Source organism: Sminthopsis crassicaudata, chromosome 3 (genome assembly GCF_048593235.1).
Source record: "Sminthopsis crassicaudata isolate SCR6 chromosome 3, ASM4859323v1, whole genome shotgun sequence".
NCBI classification, from domain to species: Eukaryota; Metazoa; Chordata; class Mammalia; order Dasyuromorphia; family Dasyuridae; genus Sminthopsis; species Sminthopsis crassicaudata.
This window is the reverse complement of record NC_133619.1, coordinates 30,846,826-30,868,839: the sequence shown is the minus strand read 5'-3', so window position 1 is coordinate 30,868,839 and position 22,014 is coordinate 30,846,826. Positions and strand designations below refer to the sequence as shown.

Sequence of the window (22,014 nt, the reverse complement as noted above, 5' to 3'; positions counted from 1 at the left end):
TCTCTGCATGCCAGAATGTCTAATTATAAAGATGAAGAGAAAGAAGTTAAAATAGTCCTTTGCTCAAAAGCCTTTAGTGACTCCCTATTTACTCTGAGATACCATATAAATCCATGTCACTCAGATATTTCTGTAATGTGGCTCTAATTTACTTCTCTATTTTTAATTTCTTAATGCTATTTTTTTTAAATTCAGCCAATATTTTAACCAAATTAGTCTATTAAGCCTTCCCTGTATTTGGTACAAATGGCATATTCCTATTAGATGCAAACAGGATGATCCCTCATCTGCTTGTCTGGGATTCATTTCCTCTTCCTAGCCACTTTTCAAAGTATATATTCCTTTTAGTTTCAATTCATATGATACTGTCTCTTTGAAGTTTATTTACTGCACCTGAAAGTGTTCTCTGATTTCTCAAATTTTCCAAGAAAATTTTGTCAAAATCTCTCCTTTGTACCATCAAATTATTCCTTGTTATTACATTTATCTGGTCCTATGCTGTACTCTCTCTTCCAGTAGAATGAAAATTTCATGAGAAAAAAGATCTGCATCATTTTTTGTCTTTGTAACCCTAGTATCTAGCATTTCATAGTATGCACTTAATAAAAGTTTGTTGAATTAAGCAAATGGGATATGAATGGTCAATAATTTAATTTTCCCAGTAAGCATCTGTCTGAGGACTTTTAACTCAAGTGAGCCTCTAGTTGGTAAAATGCTTTGGAGGAATATTTCTGAATGTGAGGTTCCTCTGGTGTTACTTTACTAACTATTCAAGTGACCAAAGGCTCACCCATTCCCCCCATCAAAAATTATCCATCAGTAGGTAAAATATCCCAAATCAGCTTTGGTTCTTATGCAGCTGCATACCATCCCCTCCCCCTCCCCACCTTCTTCACTTTTGTAAGCATCTCTGCACCCACAGGGCCTATTCAAAACAAAAGAATGTTCTCTTGGGAAGAGAGTGTGGGTTGGAACAGTGAATATTCAAAACCCCAGTAGAGAACCTGGGAATTCTGAGGTCCCCACTTCTAGTTTTTAGAGCTTTGTCCCTGTCCATGGTACTACTTTCAATTCCTAGTTCTCAATTCTATCCCACACAGGTAGAACACAATGATGGGATATGGGAATACAGGATCATTGTTCATGAAAGTTTATTTCCAGTTCTTATTTCTCTAGTTACACACAACCCTCCCCCAATCCTTTTTTCTTCCTCTATGGTCTCTGCACTCATAAAAGGAAGAATAATTTCAGCACCTCTAGAACTACTTAAGATTAAAGGAATCTATAACATACCACACCACTGCTGCTAGCACAGAGTTATAATACTAGCAATAAACTCCCATAGAAGCTGATTCAAGCTTTAATAGAGAACCAATGTCAAAGAAGGCTGGAAGTGTTGCTGTGTTATTATCCATTTCATGGATACCAGCAGCAGTATCCAGGCTGCTATTAAAATTTAATTAACGATTTCAAAAACAAATTTACTTTTGATTATTTCAATCAACTGCCATGTTTTGAATAAGAAATGAAATACTTAAAACCCACATATAAGTGCATCGTGGATTTCTTGCCAAAAAGAGTAATGGGTTTTTCCTCTGTCCAGAATGTTTAAACAACTTTTATTTTTAATTCCATGATATTCAGTTTTCACTATCCTATTATATTTTAAGTCTTGCCACCAAAGTGATAGGCTGAATAACCAGCCAATTTATTTAAAATTATTTTATAGTTATCATTGTTGGATTTATTAAAATAAACAATTCCTCACTTTCTAAAATATCTCTTTAACTTGGTTGAATGCTAAATAGATATGCTTGGAACCTAAATGCAAAAAAAAAAAAAGTCACTAAATAAAGTTCAGTATTTAAAAAATCAAAAAGACTTCTTTTGCTTCTCCAAAATGATTTCCTTTAATTAGACATTTTCTCATTATAACTAACCATCTCTTGTATACACACAATAAGAATATCGAAATAAGTTTTCAAATATTTGCCAAGTTTATTTGAATCCAACAGAAATTCACATATAAATCTTTAGGGTAATATTACGTTATAGTCATTTCATCTCTGCTCTTAAGTACAGAAACCCTATAATATTGCAGAACTAGAATTTATATAGGTAACATATCCCAAGATCCTCAGTGTACGCTTATGTGATATGTGTGGGCACATATGCTTATATATGCACACAGATCACACACACACACACACACACACACACACACACACACACACACACACACACACACACACCAGGGTAAAGAGTTCACATTCCAAATGGAAGCTTGCATTTAGAGTTAGTGTGTAATTATTCAATCCCTCTGAACCTCATTTCCTTATCTGTAAAAGTAAGATGTTGACAACTGAACTGATAAATTCACAAGATTTTTGTATAAAGTTTTGCAAAACTTAAAGCATTTTAGAAATATGAGTTATTATTATATATGAGAGATAAACACCAAATCTTTCAGATCAAATAAATATTTGCCTAATTAGTATCTACCTTATACAGGGCATTGCACTAGGCCCTGTGTGAATATAAATTATTATCATGTATTTATTTATCTGTTGACATAGTTTATCCTCCCCTACTCAATAGAATGCTCATTTTTTTGAGGACAGAGAATATTTTTTAATTCTTTTGCTGTATCTCCAGGATACAGCATATAGTAGGTATCTTGCACATAGTAGGTATTTAAGAAACATGAATTGGATTAGACTCAATTATCATTGCTAAGAGGGATATAATGTATCACATTAAGAATTCTCTTTAAAAGTTTTATAATTTGATTGACAGAAGATAAAAATGAGAGAAAATAGAAATAACAAAAGATAATAATTCAATATAACAACCAAAATTTTTTTCCAGAATAGTACGAGATTAATGCTAGATAGATAGATATTGATACACATATACATGTGTATGCATAAAATGTTTATATACAATATTATAAATTCTATGTGCTTACATTGGCATACATATGGATTAACATACATGCCTATTTGCACATTTATTACACTGTGTATTAACCCCCATGTGTTTATGCATTTGTGACTCTAACACGAATGAATATATGCACATATACATAGTGTCTTACATGTTACAAATGTACATATTTGTCCATATAGCCCATATAAGGGCTAAAAGGGTTTAAAGGAGGGATTGAGAGGTCACAGTATTAATTTGATATAGTGAGTTTTTGAAGGCTGGGAGGAATTTAAATTGGACCTTAAAGGTTATATTGAGAAATGTAGAAGAATAGAGGAGACATACTAAAAGGAGAGGAGGTACATAGACAAAAGCCTGGAGTCTGGAAAACACAAATCATGTTTATAGAATCAAAGAACTTCAATGTCAGCAAATAGACCAGAGGATAACTGGTGGATGAGGTGGAAAGGTAGTTGGAGATAATTATGAAAGGTCTTGAATGTCCACAAAAGAATTGACTTTATACTCCAAGAAAGGGAAGTTCTGAAAAATTTTGATCAGGTAAATAATATAATGAAAGTAATGATCTAATATGATTAGACTGGCTGTAGTGTACTATAGGCTACAGTACACAGTACAGTATACTGTAGTGCACAGTATAGATAGATAAGAAATGTGGGAAGGAAGAGGATTGATTAAGAGGATATTGAAGAAATCTAGGTGAGGGACAAGGACCTGATCTAGACAGGTTCTAGGAGAAATGGGGCAAGGGAAGCAAATTTAACAAATTATGTGAAGGAAAAAATGTAATATATTTGATGCCCGATTAGATAAAATGCTCAAGGAAGTAGCCAAAGGTGATGATGTTGTTAACAGAAATTGGAGTCATCACTGAGAGTTGATTTGGGTGGAAAGAAGGAATAATAATAGTAAGAAATGGAAATTGCTACATCTACTTCCCCCAGGCTATCTGAAAATATATTCACTAATGTCTTCTCCACTAATTTCCCTCAAAAGATGCAAAATCAGAATACCTCTTCCAAAATGAGAATCTGTTTTATGTGTACTAAAATCAGACTTTTCTGTCATTTTAGTTCAATTTTACGATTGCATTAAATTATAATCATACTTCATATATACACATATATGTGCCATAAATGTGAAATCTTTATATAGACTGTTTCATTTTTAACATATTTTATATGCAAAAGGAGATTCAAAATGTTTTGTGGGAAAAGGGATCCTAAAATATATCTTTGCTCTCCAGAATTCTGTCTATTTCTCTGTGATATACTTCTTGGATTCTAATACCCAGGTTCTTGTTAGACTACAGCTTTCAATTCCAATAGATACAGTACAGTCATAGAACATCATAATCTCCACAAAAGTAATGTTGAGGATCTTCCAAAGGGCCAATGGGGAGTGAGAGGTCACTCAATAAACAGCAAAGAGTCACTCTGTGAGTATGAAAAGGCTATGATACATTACAAAGAAGGAGCTCTGCATAGAGCTTTTCAAGATGTCATCAGATAGATGTGTGTATACATAAATATATAAATATTATATATATATATATATTATATGCATGTATACATAGACATACTTATCTACATCTATATATACACGTATTCTATATATACACGTATCCATATATATGTATATACATGAGATAAATAGATAAGATAGATAGATAGATATAGATATTCTCAACCCTTAGCACAGTGCTGGTATCATAGTAATAATGTTAGTATAATATTTTAATTTATTCATTTACAAATGTTCAAAATGAAGAGAGGATTTTCACATGGCAAGAGTGAAAAAACAATAATAGTAGACTAAATATTTTATTGCATTACTATGTTAATGATATCAAAAGAATGCAAAGGCATGTTGAGTGGATTCACCCCCCCCAAGGCTAGTATGTGGGAGGACATAAATGAAGAGCAAGCATGGGGGTAGGATTGTGGTAGGCTACAGATCTACATGTGTGGTGGAAGTACATAGCTTAATAAACAAAATAAAAATAATTGTGAGAACAATAATAGCTGCAACACCGTTAATTATATACACCGATAAAGCATTTTAATTTTTGCAAAGCACTCTTCATATGCTCTTTTAATTGATGTTCATAAGTATCTTGTAAGATAGCTATCATCAGTATCCTAAAGGTGAGGAGACTGAATGAGGCTCACAGAGCTTTGGTGAGTTGCCAGACTTCATTTATTTAATAAACAATGTGAGGAAGGATTAACATTCTAATAGAAATTCTCTGGAGATACAAAGTCACATGATCTATAGAAAAACCAAGACTAGAACACAGGCCTCTCCTTGGCCAGTCTGAACCAGAATACTTCCTCAATCCATCCTCCCCTTCCCCTGAACACTTGTGCTTATAGAAGACTTAGACGTTTTAACCCTAATTCTAACCAAAATAAAGCAACTTTCTAGAACTCATGGTCTTGTCCTTAAGAATGTCGGGATATGGGAGCTGACAAAATGAGATTCATAATATCCAAATCCAATATAAAAGGCTGTTATAACCAGCAGCTTATTAGCAGAAACATGGACTCAAAAACTTAGTTCTGGTAAGAACCTCAACAGAAGTCCAACTCATTCATGTTACCAATCCATCAACAAGTATTTGCTAAGCAGTTACCATGTGCCAATTATTGAGCAAGGCATTGATAATACAAGCACAAAAATAATATAGTTACTGCCCACAATGATATATTCTTTTGCACAAAACAACAAATTTGCATAGTAACATATATAAAATCTACCCAAGGCAAACCCAAAAAAAAGGAGGACAGATATATATATATATATATATATATATATATATATATATATATATATATATATATATATATATATATATATCTGTCCTCCTTTTTATATATATATATATATATATGGCTAGGCAATTGGGGTTAAGTGACTTGCCCAGGGTCACACAGCTAGGAGATGTTAAGTGTCTGAAGATAGATTTGAACTCAGGTCCTCCTGACTTCAGAGTCAGTAGTCCATCCATTATACCATCTAACTGCCCCAATAAAAATAAATAAAGGAAAAGAAAAAGAAAAGGTTTCAGTTTCCCGCTTACTTATTTGCAGAAAATCAGAACCAAAAGGTATCTAATGAGTACTAGAAGAGAAATTAGCATCCAGTGGAGGCTATTCCTCTGAATCATTAGGGACTTTTTAATATTTATATATCTAGAAGCACAACAAATATAGGTGAGAGTTTTAAATTAAAGATACATGAAAGAAAATTGATGGTAAGTGAAGTGATCACAATTGAACATTGTACACAGTAACAACAAGATTATGTGATGATCAACTGTGATGGATTTAGCTGTTTTTAACAAGGAGGTAATTAAAGGCAGTTCTAATAGACTGTGATGGAAAGAGTCATCTGTATTGAGAGAGCAAATCATATAGACTGAATATGGACCAAAGTTCTAGTATTTTCACCTTTTTGTTGTTACTTGGTTTGTGTTGTTTCAAGGTTTGTCTTTCACCTTTTTGATCTGATTTTTCTTGCCCAGCTTGACAAATATGGAAATGTGTTTAGAACTGCATCTATTTAACCTATATCAGATTGCTTGCTGTTTTAGGAAGGGGGTGGTCAAAAGAGAGAAAGAAAAAAAAAAAAAAACTAAAACAAGATTCTGCAAAGGTGAAAGTTGAAAACTACATATATTTGGAAAAATAAAAAGCTATAAGGATACACAAAAGATAGTGTTAGCTACTCAAGATGGTAACTCACTTTTTTTTTTCAAGTGGAAGGGACCTAAGATTTTTATAGATCTTTTGAAAGAAGCTCGTTCTGCAGAAAAGGAAACAAAAAACAAAGAAATGATAGGATCAGGATGGCAATGCTGCACAGTGGAATGAGCATTATTTCTGAAATTACATGATCCTGAGTTTCCCATCCCACCTCTGCTCACTATTCCTGCATGACTTTAGGCAATTCAACCTCAGTTTCCTCATAGCTATATCTATGGGATGGCATTAGATGCCATCTGAAATTTCTTCCAGCTCTCAGGTTATAATACTACTATTAAACTCAATGTACTCTGTATTTTAATTAATTAAAATGGATTGCTTTTAGGCTTAATCATAGAATAGTACAGTTTTAGAGGTGGAAGAGCTTTTCAAGAATCTAGAGGAATGCATTTTAAGAGATTTTTAGTGCTGTTGTTTTATGGGAGTTTTTGTTTGCTCATGAAATGAATTCACTTGTTAAAAGTAATTAATTAGGTTGAAATACACTGTTTTGGGGCTTCTTTTCATGGGAGGCCACAAATATCAGTTGAGAAGGGTAATGGCACATATCTAGACTGTTGGCTATTCATTGGAAAACAAATTTTCTGCTTTCGATCTACTCAACAGAAGCCACAATTTTCAGATATAATACAAGGAAGAAACCCTTTTGTCTGTGGAATTTCACTATAATAAACTGTCAATATATAGCCACAAGAAGTGTGATAGATTGCCACAACCATAGAATTTTCCTCAATTTTATTTTTAAGCAATGGTCTATGAATGCCATTTTAGAGAAATAGCATTTTTCTTCCCTAACAGACATGTAACTAAGACAGGTGACTGGGGCTTTGTCCCCACATGCCACCTTCAGAGATTCCTAATAGCACTTGCAATTTAATTCAATTCAATAAATATTTAAGTGACTACCATGTGCCAGGCATTGCATTAAGCAATCATTTATACTGTTAAAAAACAACAGAGGCAAGTACCTGAGAAATTGCTAGATTGACAATGGAGTAAACTTTTTCTTTAGCAGATCATCCATTCCTCTCATCCCATACTACTGACAGACACATACACACACATATGTACACACACAATTACTTCATTAGAAGCAGCTATGGATACTTCTAATCCATAACATAAAACATGAAACAGTGGATGGAGAAATAGGCTGAGTTCTAATTCTTCCTCAGAGATCTATTAGTTGCATGCCCCTGAACAATCAGTCATCAAATATTGATTAAATGCCAATTATGTGCTAGGTATTATTCTAGGGTTAGCTTTTCTCAGCCTCAGTTGCCTCATCTGAAAGAAAAAAAATTATTAGATTCTGAATCCCCTACGGTCCCTATCCATTTATTCTAAATCTATATTCTTATGATTCTGCTCCAAGGCTTTCAAATGAATGAAGAAGTTCTTCTGCTTGGCTGATATGGTTTATAATAAGATTACCTCCCAGTTCTTTCTCTCTTTTCATCTTTCCTCCTCTTCTTCCTCATCTTTTTCTTCTTCTTCTGTTTCTGTCTCTCTGCGCCTTTCTCTGTCTCTCTCTATGTGTCTCTGTCTCTGTCTCGCTATCTCTCTGTCCGTCTGTTGGTCTCTATCTCTGGCAAAGTGAAAAGAATAGAAAATGACCACAGTTCACATTCAGTCTAAGCTAGTTACTTAGCTATGTGTGACTTTGAGCAAGCCACTTAATATCTCAGCCTCAGTTTCCTGATTGTAAAAAAATATAAGAATAACACTTACTTCACAGAGTTATTGTAAAGACCCAATGAATTAATATGTAAGACAAATTCCCAATCTTCAAGTCTTATATAAGTGGTAGTCATTATGATTTCTCATTTTTCTGATAGTAAATATAAAATATATTTTACCCTGCTTTCATAAAAAGGGGGAAAGATTGTTGACTTTGTTCAAAGCAAAATTCATTTTTTAATGTAGCTATGATAGAAAAACTAATTCCTAAGTAGGGTCTACATTAATTTCTTTTAACTGAATTCAAGAAATAATCTTTAAGTCCCTATTATGTGCCACACATTGAGGCTACAAAAACAAACTTGAGAGAATCAATACCTGAAAGGAATTCACCTTTTGACATGACATAGGACTGAAATTGTCTCTTGCCTATAACAGCAGTTATATGGACAACCAATTAGAGCCCATTCATTAGTATCTACAAATATATGTATGTGCATACAAGTAAAGTATATACTTAGGGATGACCCCTAATGTTTCATATATATTCTTATATGTATATATTTCACATACAGATCCATATATTTAAAATCAATAAATACTGCAAATGTTCAGTGAATTGGATTGAGAATTAAACAGGACATAGGAGACATATTCAAGATCTTCCAGTAAATTGTCAGGTTCTTTTTTTTCCTCTAAATTTCTCAACAGATTTTATTTTTGTCTTTAATACCAATATAGTAGGAATGTTACCATATGGCTACAAGTCATGGAATGTTGCAGCCTTCAAAGAATTTAACATGAACATCAATCAGGTTTCAGTGGAAAGATTCATTGCTAAAATCTATAACAAATTAGGATATCTTATAAGAACCAGAATAAAACTTGACAACAAGAACATAGATGATTGAAAAACAAGCTAGGATGGTCACATGGTTATAAGTTAGGGATTCCTGCGGACAGCTCCTATGGTATTTTTTTTTTTTTGATAGCAAGAGATGGAAAAAAAATGCCAGTATTTTAGATGAGGCCCTGTGACTAATTAATGGGAGGACATAGCCAAGAGCTATGCAGGAATGACAGGTCAAGATGGGTGGCAATTTGAATCATTGTGGGTAATTGGAGATCCACAGTGATAAGATCGAAGAAGATGAAAATATTTATTGCCCATTCAGTTCAGTGGTGTGTCCAACTAGAGCTGAATAATGAGGTTATTATAATAGTCAAGGTATGTAGCAAAATCAGAATGTGAGCTAGATTGGTTCCCCAGATATTTCAAAAGCACATTAAATAAAGCTGAAATAAATACTCAGCTTTTCCATACAAAGATTTTTTATACTCTAGAAGTAGGTAAAAAAACAAAACAAAACAAAACAAAACAAACAAAAAAAAAAAACAAGTAGGCAACAAGCATTTATCAAGTCCTTATATACAAGGCAATGTGCTAAGAACTAGGGATATGAATATAAACAAAATGGATAACATAGGTGGATAGATATCTTTATCTATCTATCTCACTAGGTAGATAGATGTTTTTAGAGGGACTATACTGTAATGGAGGAAGACAACATACAAAAAGGAGAGAAAGAGGGACCAGGAAAAAAGGCACCTGATTGGGATATGATGGCAAAGTCCAAAGAGTTAGAATCATAGCTAATTGGAGAATGAAGCATGAGAGATCTGGGATCTCCAAAATGGAGAGCAAAGCAAAGTATAAAGAAATCAAGCATGTTTCATCCTATATTCCCTTTATCAGTCTATTGGTGTGTGTGTATGGGGCGGTAAATTCTAGTTTCTAATTTCAAGTATCATATCTACTTCTTTATATTCTAAATATAAATAGACACACACTATGCATCCAAATTTCCCAAACTGGAGAAAGCAGTTCTCTAATTATAGTGAATCTTTATCATTAAGTTAAAAAGAAGTCATATTATTATGAACCATCAAGAGGTTCTTAAAATTCTTTTGCCATGAGGAATCATACCATGCTTTTATAAGTTAGATTAGGGGCTGAAGTGGGAGACAAGTCTGATATGCGGCATTAAAAGGCAATAAGAGTTGAGTATATATTCACATATGTTATATAGATATATATGTTTATATAACATATATGAGTATATGTATATACATATATAGAATATATATGAGTATATTCACATATACATACTCATATGTATAGTATATGAGTACATATTTACATAAAGCCAATGAACTTTATATGCCTGCTCACTCCCATTCTCATAGTTCCAATCATTCAAGATGGTAACAAGCAATTTAATAGTGATTTGATCTACCACTAAAATCAGAAGAGACTCCAAGATGATGTAGTTTGAATCTTTTCTTTTATGAAGGCCCAGAAGTATATTCAACAAAATTACTGAAACTCAGATCACTGATAAAGATGCATGTTATGACTCAAACTTTTGAATGAAAGTAAGAGTTTCAATATTTTACTCAATTCCGTTTGCTGTCTTGTAATGTCCACTTCTAGACTTTTTCCCCACATCTAAATCACAGTTTCAGTGTTTTAATAAACCTGAGAGGTTGTCTAGTTCATATAGGAATATGTTGGAACCAGCTCATACTGATTTCAGAGAGTTAGTTGTTAAATATTCATTGTAAACATTTATACCTTGGATAAAAGCAAACACTTCCAAACGGGGTTTAATTTGTTATTTTATCAACTGTTTAAATGAAAGTGATAAATAAAAATTTAATAATGCTGGTTACTCTTAAAAGTGTGCTCTCTTATATATTTTACAGATGTAGTCTGTAATGGGGGGAATCATCTCCCTAACCTATACATCAGTTTGTATTTTGTTCCTATATGAAATTGCTGATAATTTATAGTTTTTTGAAAATTCCTAGACCCTTTGGTGTAAATTTCTTCCTGCACATATTTCTTCTTTTTCCATGAAGGAAATTCATTGAAGGAATGGATTTTGGAACCCATGCATAGAACTTTATTTTTATCCTTATAAAATTATATCTTATTTGATTCTGTTCAATTTTCATACTTTTCACATTCCTCCATGTTCTGTCTCTGTCATCCAGTGTGTTAAAATATGCCTCTGAGCTTTATATTTATATTTTGTCTGTATTTATATTCAATGAAGGTATAATCCATACCTTTATGCAAATTATTCATAAGATGTGGACTCCTAAATTGTGTGATATGATAATGTCTTTAGTACAGAGCATCAATGAGGTTAAAAATCAGTTAAATATATGTAAAGGGCTTTGTAAACTTTAAATCACTCTCTAAATGGTTAATATATTGATTGAAGGCCAGAAAAATTCTAGTTTTTAATTTCTAATATCATATCTACTTCTTTATATCCTAAATATAAATAGGCACACACTATGCATCCAAATCTACTAATTTCCCAAAATGGAGAAAGCAGTTCTCTAATTATAGTGAATCTTTATCATCAGGTTAAAAAGAAGTCATATTATTATGAGCCATCAAGAGGTTCTTAAAATTATTTTTCCATGAGGAATCATACCATGTAATTTGCCATTGCAGTAGACCACCATTCATAGTTGTACAGGGCCAATGAATGGATGACTGCTTGGTGATAATAACCAATGGAACAAACACATACAGGTTTCATTGCTCTAACCTAAAGGAATGAAAATGAGGCAACAGAAAGCATACAGGATTTGTGATCAAAGAGCAAATAAATCTCTACTCTCCATGTACTAGCTCTGTGACCTTAGGTGAGGTATTTCTCCCTACTTCTAATCGTCTTTTGTCCCTTCCATACAAAGAGGTTAGATTAAAAACCAACTCAAAGTCTTCTAAATTATATTCCTCTTCTTTCCCATTCTTTCCATTTAGTAGCTCAAGAAACTGAGGACCAGAGAAAGAAATGATTTGTCCAAGATTGCACAACTAGCATGGGTTAAAAGCAAAAGGTAAAATTAAAACTTTTAATTCTGAATTAAATGTTAATTCAGGTATATTATGTTGCCCAATCCCTTATTGGGAGGATCAACTATAAAATCTTCCATTTGTCATTCAAATCATTTTACAACCTCTTTCCTCTCTCCCTTTCCACTTTTTATTATCCCACTTTGGTATCCAGTGACAATGGCCTCATTGCTGGTCCTCAAATAATATAGTTAGTCTCCTGACTCTAGGCATTTTTACTGGCTGATTTCCTTCCCTGGAATGTTGTCCCTCCTCTTCTCCATTCCTTGGCTTCCATGGTTTTCTTCCCAGGCCAGCTAAGTCTACTTTCTAGGAAGCCTCTCCCAATCTTTCTTAATTCCAGTGCCTTCTCTCTGTTGATTATTTCATATTTAACCTGCACATAACTTGTTTATGTATTTATATGTATGTATATATGTATATAACCACTAAGGAGAGCAAAGCTCAGAGAACAATGTTTGTTGTTCTTCATTATCAAAGAAGACCAAAAGGGTATCACTTTGTTAGAGTTAAGTCACACATCCCATTGGGATTGATTTGACCAATAAGAGCTCGCAATGCTCTACCACAGGTCAGACACAAATAGTCCATGTGAACAGAGAAGGATGGGCTCTCAATTAGATCATACAGATTTTCAATAGAAGAGGTAGGATTCAACTACACAAAATTTGACTAATATGCTCTTTTTTCTACTATAGTATGACACATCATATCTATCAATCAAATACAATGACTTCTTAAATATAAGCTACTTTAATGGAATGGGATATTTTATGTCAGAATTTTTTGTTCCTTGAGATTTGTGTCTCAAGTAGCTACATAAATGTCTGTTAATCTGCCTAGGGTCATAAAAATAGCAGGTAACTAGGGCAAGATCTGAACCCCAGTCCTCTGACTCCAAATCCAGTGCCCTTTCCTGTAAACAGTGCTATCTCTGATCCAAAGAATGGAGAAAGTCAAGGATGGGGGAGGGTCTTGCTATGGAAGAAGAAATCTCCGATACCTATTATAATTGGGTTTCAATAATAGCAAAATTTCCCTTTTGTGATCTCACCCCTTTCCCCCAATAACACAAAATCATCAATAATAACAATAGTAATCATGATGGTGATTATGATGGGGATAGAGCATTTGTCCTCACCGTGCCAAATTCTTCTTTGATGGGTGCCTAAACAGAGGGTGGTTTTGGCCAGGATTGAGAAGGGAAGCAGCCTGGAATTGTCTAGAAATCTCTCCCTTCTTGTAGCCACTTCCTGGCTTACTTCAAGTCTCAGTTAAAATCTTAGCTTCTGTAGCAAGCCTGCCCTGCTCTTTCTTAGTTCTAATGCCTCCAATCTGAGATTGTCCTCTACTTATTCTGTATATTACTTGATTATAAAAGGTTGTTTGAATCTTGTCTCCCCCTTTAGATTGTAAAATCCTTGAGGGCAGAGACTGCTTTTGCTCTTCTTTGTAACTTCAGTGCTCAGAACTGTCACTGGCACATAATAGATGTATAATAAATGCTTTTTGACTTCTTGACTTACCCAAATGTCCATAAGGATAGAAATTTGCCCGAGGAAAGTAAAGCAGATCATCACATAGAAAGGACAACAAACTTTAAGTATGATGTTAAAAAAGAAAAATAAAATCACAAGGGCTAGCCTACTAATTGATTCCCTGCTATTTTCTTACGAGAAGACTTTAATAACAAGGCAAAACCTTCTTTGAACATGAGTTAGATCCTGAGAGAAGTAGTGAATGTATGGAAAATGGAAATTCTAGATATTAGGGATAGAGAAAGAGGACAGAGCTTAGAATTATTGATCTTAAAAGACCAACTGAAAGGACCTTGAGTTTTGAAGTCACCTTCCTTGGTGAGGACATCAATCCTTTAGGAAGATTTTCACGAGTGGAAAAGTCCCAAGGGTAGTCATCTGCCAGTTTCCTCTGATAATGGGCTGGGATGAAAAATAGACTTCTTCACTTCTGCCTTATTTAGCAACCAAAGAGGGTGAGTGTCAGCTATAGGGAATATTTATATTTACAGGAAATATCTTCTTGGGTTGTCTTGATGTCTTTGGTTTTATTCCTTTCAAATGTGATTGAAGAGTAGTATACATTATGGTTTTTTGTGAATGACTTAGATTAAAATACAATTGGCACCAAATGAGGGGTAGAATCCTTTGGGATATGTGTTTATGAATGAAGTATCTGGTTGGATAAGTCCACAATAAACTCTCTATTAAGGAAATAAGTGTTGCAAGCCAGAAAAGAACCAGAGCTAAGAAGAAAATATCAAGTTTTATTAGTGCAAAGAGTGTTTGCTGGTCAATCCAGCAGATTCTCTTGCATTGGGTAGCAAAGAATGCCTATGAGATTAAGGACAATCCCTTAAAGACCAAGAACACCTGCCATTACTATTTATTGGGGTGAATCTCTAGTGAGTAGTACCCTCTCATGGTTAAAACAATAAAAATCTTTCAAGGCACATAAGGGGAAGGAATTATAATGGACTTTTAAACATTCATTTAAAGTTGGTTATGTAATTTGCAAATATTATTTTATTTCAGTCCCACAATAAGCCTAGGAAGTAGTTTCTATAAGTACTAAAATCCATATTTTGTGGATTGAGCGATTGAGGCTCATCAAAGTTAAATGGAGTCCCATGACTACTCACCTTGTAGGAGATGGAGGCTTGATTGTGAACCCAGATCTTGAACTCATAGACAAGGCTGCATCTATTATGCCACAATGTCTTCCACAGTGAAATGTCCACAAAAGAATTGTATTTATCCATGATCAAGAAAAGAACCAGAGTGGCTCAGCTGAGAGGTCAGTTCTGAAGTCAATAATCCCTGGGTTCAAATCTTTCTTCAGACACATCCTCATTCTGGGATCATGGGGAAATCACTTAGGCTTTTTTTTTTTATTAGGGCACCAAGCAGAATCCAAACAAAATTACACTGAACTTTACAAACTGCTCAACTTGAATACAGCAGAACAGCAAGTCCCTGAAGGCAATGGCTATTTCATTTTTCCCTCTGCATCCCTGAACAATAGATATTGCACTTAAGAGGCACTTAATAAAATTTTTGCTGAATTGAATGGAAAGGGTACTAACTGTATCTCATGGGTTAGTTCTAACTGTCCTAAAATATTGTCAAGATGGTAACAATGTGAAAACTCATGAAGGAATGGTCACATGTCATGATTCATCATCACTCAAGGAATAATTCTTTGATGGGAACAAACTTCTCACTGAGTCAACACGGTTTTGTTTTGTCTCAAATTTATTTTCTTTTCATCATTGCATTTTGTTGAACAAATGGCAACCCACAGAGACACATGATAAATTGTGCCGCTATTTATAATGATACTTCCCCACAATAAATAATATGCCAATAATATTAAGTGGAACAACAATGGCACATGGAGTGAGGTACATTTTAAACAAAACATTAAGAGCCTACTGATGGCTAACAATATCTTCTAGCTCCTGTTCCTGATTACTTTTCAAACTAATAAAAGTCAAGATAAGGAGAACCTGGGAAATACAGCTCTTCCCTGGCCAAAACTGATTAATTGAATTATTTCTGCAATCATTCTCAGGTGTTACAAAGGAATTTTATGTCTTATTTTTTTTCTTTGAAGGTGCTACACCTAAATAAAAAGATGCTCCTTAATGCCCTTATGCTTAACCCTCCCCATGTATCTGTTACTTTCTGATGGCTTTTTCCCCCAACTCATACAGATGGATTTCCTTGGGGGAGAGCAGGGTGTGAGTTGAGAAGTCATTTCCCAAAGGGAATTCAGCTTTGTTAGTTGAAAAAAAAAACCAGAAAGCTATCAGAAAGTACTGAGTATATGTGTGTGTTGGGGGGAGATGTATGGGGTTGGGGGAGTGGTCACCGAAAGGATGAATGTTGTAAGCTTTTTCTATAGCACTACCGCCAATGAAAGATGGACTGCAGTTCCTGCTTAGGTTTAAGAGGATTGGACAGGCTAACAACAGACTAGCCGGCTTAGAGAAAACATTGACTTCTTTTAATCAAAGCATGTAATCAGAAGGCAGAGTGATGATTACCTTCTCCTTTCCCCATGAATCACAAAACCAATCAGCTGGATAGGTGCACTTGGGCTCAGTCTCTGCCAAGGGCATTGTAAACTTAACACTGATGTACTTAACATTTAATATTTCAAATACCCGGATGACCCTTACTCCTGAGCACTTTTTGAATAGCCTCTATGTTCACTGGGTTACAATGCCTGCTTGAAATCCAGAGACATTTTATAGGTTTTACACTCAAACACATGTATCTACACCTTTCATCGATGACATTTTTATGTCTAAGAAGCTTTTAATAATTGAGTGCAATTAATTTTTTTGGAGAAATAGTAGAAGAGGCTGTAATTTACTTTCCCAGTATGACAACTCATTTCATTTTTGTGAGATTCAGTCTGCTACATTTTTAGTATACAAAGAAGAAAAAATGAGTATTAGAAATCCATAAAATGCAGTGTAATGTACAGTCAGCTAAATGGATGCTTATTTCCCAACAATCCGGTATCATTATTGACAAGGAAGTACAAAAAGAGAAGGGGGCCCTCACAAGGGCCAAATAAGTGTTGATTATGCTTGAAGAATATCAAGGCCTTAAGAACAGCATTCCCAAATCTTGGAATTTGTCTCTACCATTAAAACACTGAAGACGTCACCCCATCCTGAATGAATGATTTCCAATTCAAAATCACAGCCTAAATGATTTTGAATTCACTGCAGGTGCCTTTTCATCATCACCCACAAGACCACAAGGCATTCTGCTGAGGCAGGCAGGAGCCAGGACAGAATATTTTAAATGTTTGGATTACCTGCTAGTGCCTAAGGAACCTCATTCATTGCTTAATAATGCCTCCATTGCTCATAACAAGGCTTCTAGGGAGCGTAATCTTTCTTTGGGCAAGGATGGAAATGGGAATCCTTCCCACAGCAAATGTTCGGGGTTGCAGACTAACTTTCTTTTGCCAGTCAGATTGAAGGGAAATGGAGCAGAGAGCAGAAGGGAAACAAGAATTGTCCAGAATGCCCAGCCCAGGCTGCATGCAGCTTATTACAAGGCAAGAAGTAGGCTGTGGTGCAGAGGAGAATTTTATTCTGGAAGCAGTATTGTTTCCTCCATCGGGCTAAATCTAAACATTTCTCCAGCTAATTTTTCCTGCTCTCACAGTCCGCATTTCTTTTCATTTTGTTGCCTGTCCTCTGGTTTTCCTGGGCAATACTTGGTCTTAGTCCCCCTATACACAGAGCTCAAAATCTGCAATAGATAACTGGCTTTCTGCACATAGAAGGTTGGGGGGGGGGCACTCCAGCAAGCTCATGGGCACTGACTCTCTTTTCTTTCCCTCCTCACTCCCTCCCCTCTATTCTAACCCACTTAATCACCTCTTCTCCCACATAAACACAGTGCCCTCTCTGCTCAATCAGACAAACACCAGCTCTTGGTTCCCTGTCAGAGAAGGATGCTAGAGCCTCCTCCTCCTCAGCCGCCTTCTTTTTTTTTTTTTCCCTTTCACACTCACAGACAAAGCTCTCCTCTTCCCTCATACGGAGGAAAGGGTCAATCAACTAAAGGTGTGTTTTGGGGGAAGAGGCAGAGATGGATAAGGAGAGGGAAAAGGAGAACCATTTCGGGAGAGAGAGGAAAGCAGGAAGAGGAAGCTGAGCTATGGAAAGAATCGAATCCACTCAAAGACAGAGACAGCCAGAAAAGCAGAGACAGATAAACAGAGAGACAAAGAGAAAGAGACAGAAACAGAGATAGCAGGGGATTGAGAAATAAAAGACAGAAAGACAAAGATAGACGTACATTTTTTTTTTTTAAAGACAGAGAGTGAGTCAGAGAGAGAGAGAGAGAGGGATGAGAACAAGGATGGATCAAGACAAACCAATGAGGGGCCACCAAGAACATATAATTTGCAAACTGCCAAGGAAAAGATGATAGAGCAACACCAAAGCCAGTGGGGGTGGGAAGATTTCTGGGAGAGGTGTGAGTCAGTGGATAAGAAGGTGAAGTCCCTAACCTCCTGGAATGACTTCAGGGACAGAAAATGTCTCCAGAAGAGGCTTTTCAAAAACAAAACAAAACAAAACAAAATAAATAAATAATAAAGATTTTTATTTGCAGCATAATAGTGGACTTTTAGAAAAGAAAGGTCCTATTTACTTTTTTAAGCCCTTCATTCAGCTCCATGACTGAGAACTCTTTCTTAAATAACTTCCCAGTGAAATTAATTTGCTGTACTCACAGAAATTCTGCTTTTCTACCATTTGCCCGTGCCCTGAGAAATGTAATGCTTATTTTAAAATGTAAAGGCATTCCTGTTTAATTAACTCCAGTTTTAAGGAAACTAGCCGGTTCATTAAAGTTAAACGCAGTATGAAGGCGGGGGAGGGGGGAGACAGGAAAGTGCTTGAAATATAAAGTTATCCAGAAAGCAAAGAAAAAAGATTTTCCCCCAAAATCTTTCCAGAAACGCAATGGAGAAGGGAATCATCCTGGGCTGCAAAGTGAAGGGAAACCTCTTTTTTAACTCTGAGCGTCTGTATTTTGTGCCCCCTCCCCCGTTCTCAAACTCATAATCCCCTCCAGAATCCAGGGGGAAGGGGAGAGGAGGAAGAGGAGTGAGGCAGGTGGGTGGTGACGGGGAGAAGGCAAGGAAGGCGAAGAGCCAGAGGGGGAGAAGTTCTAGGCAGCTGAACGAGCCCATCGGTGCCTAGGAGAGGAGGGAAGGGGTGCCTTACCTTGCCACTCCACCAGCCCCGTGCGTCCCTGCTCTGCAGCCTCCCGGCACCTCGTACTCGGTGCTGCTTAAAGGGGAGCTGAAGGAGGGCCGCCTCTTACACCATTCTTCGGGCCCCTTTCCCTCGACAACGGATGCCGGAGCCTGATATTAACACGGTCCTCCTCGTTCTCCATTAGCTCCGAGCCATTCCGGATCCCGAGACGGCGAGGCGAGGAAGCTGCCCGTGGGCATGCCGAGGGGCACCGGGGACGTTTGGGCGGTCGCTCAGTTAAAATCGAGGCAGACGGACAGACAGAGAGAGGGGGACAGAGACACAGAGCGAGGGAAGGAGAAAGCTGGGGCTAGGGAGCCGCGATCTGGACAGAAATCCGGAGCGGGAAAGGACCCCAGAATGTCGCTGGCAACTGGAAACCGGAGGGGAGGGGAGGGAAACTTGGCAAGCACCGCGAAGCCGAGCAGAGACCTGCTGCCAGAGACAGGATTCCCCCAGCAGACTGGGGGGAGCGAAATCAAAGCAAGCCAAACTCGCAACCCCCCCCTCGCTCCCTCCCCGCTTGAGTCTGGCCACCGCTTTCCACGCGCAAGAGGGGGCGTTGGGCGAGTTTGAGAGAGCGCGGTGGCGGCCGGGATGAAGCTCTGACTGGGGAGCTGGGAGGCAGCGTCGCCAAAGTGAGCAGTCGCCCGCTCGAAGACGGCAGCGGCGAGGAGGCAGGAGCCCGGGATGCTGAGGATGCTGCTGCTGGAGGCGGCGGCGGCGGCGGCGACGGCGGCTGCTGCTGCTACTGCTGCTACTGCTGCTGCTACTGCTGCTGCTACTGCTGCTGCTACTGCTGCTGCTACTGCTGCTGCTGCAGTTAGCGGACTTCCTCCGCTCGCTTCCCTGCTGCGGCCGCTGCTACCTGTAGACAGACAGACACACACGTACACACACATACACACACATACACACGCGCGCGCACACATAGAGAGGAGCACACTCCACGCGCGCGCCTGCGCGTGCACACACACACACACACACACACACACACACACACACACATACACACACACACACCCCGGGAGCAATGCAGAGCGCCAGAATCTGGACTACGAAAGAGCCTCCACACGGCCAGTCTAGAGGGATTTATTAAAAAAGAAAGAAAAAAAAAGAAAGAAAGAAAGAAAGAAAGAAAAACAGTCCCAGATCGGTGTCACCGCCCACACCCCATGTCTGCCTAAGCTCAGCTTTCCGTGGAGTGAGGGGGATCGTGGAAGAGTGGGGAGTACACCCAGGGACTAAACGGATAGGCTCCGGTTGATGTTGCCCTCGCTCGTGGGGACAGGGGCTCTGGAATAGGAGTGGGAGAGGCCTGGCCTCCTTAGGAGGTCACGATTGATCTCCACACCCTCTCCTCCAATTGCTGCCTCGACTGGCCAGAAGCAGCAGCAGCAGCAGCAGCCAGAAGGCAGCGAGCCAGCACCGAGGGGTTAAGGGCTCTGAGCGTCACGTGTGACGTGTACCTAAAGACTAGGAGAAACAAATGCGTAGAAGGGCACCGACCCAGGGCCACATCTATCAGAAGGCCTCCTCCGCAGAAAGTTTCCTGATCCCCTCTACTTCTTTGCGCGTGGGTGTGGATGTGAGTGTTTGTGGCTCTGGGTGTCTGTTTGTCAAGATAAGAGACGAACCAATAGCCACTTCCTGTGAGACCCTGTAAAAAAAAAAAAAAAAAAAATCATCTAATTTCACCCTTCCTTCACCAAACTCCCTCATTTTGTTCTTCTGGAGGCAAAGTCAGTCCCTCACTTAATAGGCAGAGGGCAAGATTCTGTGGGAGTAGTCGGGAAGTAGCGTTATACTCAGTGGTCCCTCCCCATCCAGCAGCAGACTGGAGGGATCTGGGTAATCACAGCTTAGCCATGCAGGCTGCCCTGAGCATTTGGCTATCCCGATACCTTTTACACCTGTCTGCCCCACCTTCTCCAGCTTCAAGAATGAGAGTTTTGAACAACTCTATGGCAGCTCAAAGGAATCTACACAACTGCGAATTTGGTAAAAGCATGAGCGAGAAATAACTGCTGGATGTTTGTGAGCATTCACCTACATATAAATTTTTTTTCTTTAAAAGAAAAAAAAATTGTCAATATCATTAAAAAAAAAAATCCTTCAGTTCACATTCGTAAGGGAATCTTGCAGTTTTAGAATCCCCAACATGCCAATTCAGACTAATCCAATCCAACAACCATTTATTAGACATCTCTTCATTGCAACCCAAAATGTCAGCCATTAGGGAATCACAGAAAAAAAGGTGGGGAGCGCTTGCCCTCAAAAAGCTTACATAATATACCGAAGATGTAAGAATATTAAGAGAATCAGTCTGATTTTCTAAGGTTTACAGGCTTTCTAATGACATGTTTTTTAAAAATAACTTTAATAAATAATACATATTTCATTATATTATATTTTATAATCTTTAAGATGTAGTTTTTTTTTTTTTTGGAAGAAGAAAAAAAAAGAATTAGTATGGAAATTAAAGGTTTGGAAACATCTTAGATAATCTCGTTATGCCCAACAACAACCTAGGAGAAATAAGTACTTAGTTGTTATTATTGGTATTATTATACATATGGTTATCTCCTTTTTATGGATCACGAAACTGGAGCTCAGAAGTGTTAAATGACTTAAGGGTTATGTCTTTTAATGTCAGAGACTAAATTTGAAACTAACTTTTCCTAGCTACAAGATCAGAAGACTACCCACTACACCAATCATATTTCAGCTTTATAGCAATAAGAATATTTAATTGAATTCTTCTAAAACTAAGTCACATCCAGTCTATTATCCTCTTTTCCTAAAGTGGATTTGCTAGATTCCTCTTTATAGTTTACAACAAATATTAGGCATCCATTGTGGGGGCT

General features: G+C 37.1%; 1 protein-coding gene across 1 annotated transcript in view; it reads right to left on the bottom strand.

Moving 5' to 3' along the window:
• Positions 1-19,736, bottom strand: part of NLGN1 (neuroligin 1) — a 1,061,800-nt gene extending 1,042,064 nt beyond the window's left edge. The window contains exon 1 of the mRNA XM_074298209.1: positions 19,115-19,736. The gene's annotated coding sequence lies outside the window, so the exon portion shown is untranslated. The remainder of the gene's footprint in view (positions 1-19,114) is intronic.
• Positions 19,737-22,014: the final 2,278 nt, after the last annotated feature.